Genomic DNA, 4386 nt, shown 5'->3' on the forward strand with positions numbered 1-4386 from the left:
TTTCCCCATTCCTTAGGATCTAGTTCAAAATTCCACATCCCCTAGAAAGTCATACTTGACTTTAAAAAGATAAGAATACTTGCTTTTCCCTTAAAGTTACAAGAAATTCCTTTTCACTTTTCTTTTAGCCCTTGGCACAGTTTAACTCGGTGTTTGGTTACTGGTTTGCCTGTTTATTAATCTGTGCGGTCCTCAAGGGCAGACTGTGTCCCCTACAATGTGGCCTGACCTCAGGCAGGAGCCAAGAAAGCTGCTGAGACCTGATGGAACCAGCGTGATCCGTCCTTTCTGCTTCAGAACACCCCCCTGGACTCTGTGCTCCTGACCAAAGGGACTTCTGTGACCACCGAGTCTAAAGAGCTATGTACCCTGCCCGGCAGAAGAAAACACTAGCCGTACTTTGTGTACTTCTCCACTATTTCATCCACTAATTCGTAAATGTCCTTCCAAGTATCATTCGCCTTCTGTGACCTGAAAACAAAGAAGACCTGAGTCAGAGGGATGAGGCGCATCCATCCAGTGGGCAGTGTTTCTGCCTCTCGAGCTTCCAGCAGACACTTTAGCAAATCCTCCCCATCCCAGGTAGCGAAAGGCTGCCACACACCCTCAGTGACCTCAGTGGGTCACCCTGGTGGTGACTTTCATCATTGTGAGTGCTGGGGAGGGTAAACAACCAGACCCATGTGCAGGGGGATGAGGGTCTTTGGGTGGCAAACCAAGATGGTTGATCATTTTACTTGGGGCTTTAAGACAAGGAAAGAGGGAGAATTCGTTGGTTAGAAACGCCTCCAACGATTCTGACACGTTGCCTCTCGTCCCTCACGTATGGACACCCAGCAGGTACCCTGGCCTCAGGCCAAGGAGCATGTGTTACTCAGGCTGTTTTATTACCATTTTTTTTTCTCATCAGCCTGCAAACTAGGCCTGGGACACTGCTGTCCTGACATCATGATACCCACCAGCAGGGAAAACTGCAGGCCCTTCCTGGTCTCCTTCAAGTTTTTTGCTCCCATTGTCTTTAACTTTAGTGCCAGGATGGAGACTGAGGAGCCAGATGGGGGTGAGGGTGAGGAGTGTGCCGTGCTTTCAGACAAGCCTGGCCTGTCCCACTGTAGCCATGCTCTAGGCTTACTCCTCACTGATGGCCTGGGGATGGGAGATGGGTGCATAGGGCCCATTCCAGGAAACCTTCAGCTCCTCTTCCCCTTTGCAGAATCCAGCAAGACTCAGTCCTGTCCCACCCACTAGCCTCTGGGCTACTTCATCCAATGTCTAGGAACTTTCCCCCTTTCCAGTTGATTGCGTAAGCAAATACCTTCCCTACTCTACCTCCCAGAATGTTTTGAGGATGACAGATGTGCAGTAAAGGGCTTTGGGGACCGTAAAGTGCTTCAGTGATATTGGGAGCCATAGCACTGTTACTACTGAATGAGTAAAATTTATCCTCAGCCCCACGGAGGAGTTGAAAATGGAACCAAGGCAATCTGTCCAGTCTGAGGACACGCCCCTCCCTGTCCTTCCTTGAGGGTCAGAAGGTACAAAATGCACAACCCTGGTTTCCCAAGGCCACAAGCAGACAGACCAAACTGTTCATCATGTGCACACAAACTGTAACGTGGGTCTCCAAGTTGTCAAAGAAAGAAGCAAAACATTTAGAACCAGCAAAGCAAAGGACTTTCTAAGCAGTGAGACTATGTAAATGTCTAACAGATGACATAACAATCTCCCTGGGCCCCAGGAAAAATAGAGGTCATTCGGGTAAATAACAAAACAAAACAAACACGAAACCCAGAAATCACAGTGAGCTTCTTCCAAGTGCTGACCAGACAGCTCCTAGCAATCACCTGCCCCTCCAGCTGTGTAAGAGACGTGCAGGTCACAGATCCATGTTAAGCTGATGGAGAGACTGACAACCATCCAGAAACTCTATGGTGTTTTTTTTACTTTCCAAATATAAATGTTTGCGGGAACAAAGGCCTGGGGCACTGATTCTAACTTAGGAACAAGGAGGCCACAGAGGTGTGTTCCTTGGGTCTAATCAAGACTGTTCTTGTCTCCCCTCTCTCAGAGGCTGGGTTCCCTTGAACTGCTTCCTGTCATCAGTGGTCCTGTGGACAGAGGTGCCCTGAGGAGCACCCGGGCCAGGCGGGAGAGCCACTCACGCGTCCACTATGAAGTACAGGTCAAAGGCACCCTCGCAGGATTTCAGCTTCTCCCAGTTGTTTCTGTGATGGCTGGTGCCCAGGTGGAAGCTTCTGTGGTTTGGGAGGTGGTGCAGGAATCTCCCTGGGCTCAGCTCTAGAGGCTGTAGCGCCAGCATCAGGAAGAGCATGGAGCCCAGCATCCCGGGCCCAACATTCCCCATTTTCTTGGCCAGCCCCGTGGTCCCACTGGACCCTGGCCACTTCAGGCCACCTCAGGCTGGGGCATGTGCTACTTCCGCTGGTTCCCAGGGACCACCACTCCTCCAGCCCTTTCACTAAGGTGCAGTGGTGCTGTAAGCCTCCCCTGGTATCTGCCCTGAGGGCAGAAGAGGCAAGAGGCTGGTCTTGGGGGATGTCCTCACTACCTGCATAATCCTCCCCTGTGATGTCCCTTATGATGGACAGGGAGGTTGGCATGGTGACTTTGTGACCCGCAGGTCTGCTCAGTGTCCTGCTATTGACAACCCCAGTGGGGAGGCACAGGTGGGAGTAAGATGAAGCGTCCATTTGTTCTTTATCCCAATCTCTCCCAGGTGGCCATTAAATTCCTCGGGAAACCCTGCCTTTCTGTCAACTGAAAGAAGGCAGGTGAGGTGGCCTAGATAAGGACATCACTGTTGGGTCAAGGAATTGGGAGCCTAGAGTGCTGCAGTGGTCACTCGTGTGACCCAGTGGATGGAAGGGTCTAGAAGTGGAAGAAGGCCTGTAAGGATGTCAAAGTCCTTTGTGAATGAGGGACATTGCAGTTATCTTCTTCTGTGTAGCAAATCACCCCAAACTCAGTCGCATAAAACAAGAACTATTTTATTATTCTCCTGGGTTCTGTGACCAGAAATCAGAGAAGGCTGAGTGGCGATGGCTTGTCTCTGTTCTATGTGGGCATACACAACTCTAAGTCAAAAGTGATTAAAAAGCCAAGACTGTGAATGCAAAACTTTTTAGAATACCTTAACCAATTTATTTCATTACCTTCATTTTTATATGCATAAAAGAAGAGTGATATATGCGAAAATCCTTCTCTAATAAGCTTAGATATTTCAACATGTAAGATATAAATTAGAAGTGATCAAAAGCTTTTTTGGAGTGATATTTAAAATAATGGAATATTTAAAATAAATGGTGTTTTGGAATTGAGACAATTGGTGTACTTCTCCCAATAGTCTATTAGGTTTTCCTTGCTTCATATTCTTCATGACACTTGGTATTGTCTTCTTTTTATATATTTTCCTATCGATTCAGCATCTCTTTGTGGTCTTAATTTGCATTCTTCTCATTACTGATGGGATTGGTCTTCTGTTCTAGAGACTTAGGGTCCTGTCTGAAGGAGGAAACAGGTGTCAGGGCCTGTTCCAATTAATCCTTGAGGTTTATGTTCTTGGTGAGCTTGCAATGTGAACCTACATGTGGTCAGTAGGCTTTTACAGAGAATGTTCGTGTATAGGAACCCCATGTCCTGGTAATATGAGTTTTCATGTCTTCTCCTTCATTTATAATTTTATCAATTTGGTTTCTCTTTCTTTTACTCGCTTAGTCTAACTAAACTATTGTCAATTCTGTTTATGTTCTCCAGAAAACTAACTCTTCATTTTGTTAAACTTTTATATTGTTTTCTTGTTTTCTATTTCATTTATTTCTGCTCCAATCTTTATTATTTTCTTCCTTCTACTAACTTTGTGCTTTTTCTAATATTTCCTTAAGTTGAAATATTTTTTTCCTTAAAATATGCATTTACTTCTATAAATTTCCTCCTTAGAAATGTTTTTGTTGCATACTGTGTGATCTGGTTTACATACTGTGTTTGCCTTTTCAATTTTCAAGATATTTGTTTGTTTTTAAAGAAGTCTTCTCTGGTCCACTGGTTGCTCAGGCATGCGTTGTTTAATTTTCATGTAATTTAGCATCTCCCAGCTTTCCTCACGATATTCATTCCTAGTTTCATACAGTTGTAGTTGGAGAAAATGCATGGCATGATGTCAGTCTTCTTAAATTTATCGAGACTTGCCTGTGGCCTAAAATATGATGTATCCTAGAAAATGGTCCATAGGTGCTTGAGAAAATTGTATATTCTGCTGCTGTTGTATGAAATGAAATGTGTATATCTTTTAGGTCTCTTTTGGTCTATAATTTTGTTCAAATCTGCTGCTTCCTTATCAATTCTCTATCTGGATGATCTTTCCATTGT

The sequence above is a fragment of the Eschrichtius robustus genome, chromosome 7 (assembly GCF_028021215.1).
Source record: "Eschrichtius robustus isolate mEscRob2 chromosome 7, mEscRob2.pri, whole genome shotgun sequence".
Taxonomy (NCBI): domain Eukaryota; kingdom Metazoa; phylum Chordata; class Mammalia; order Artiodactyla; family Eschrichtiidae; genus Eschrichtius; species Eschrichtius robustus.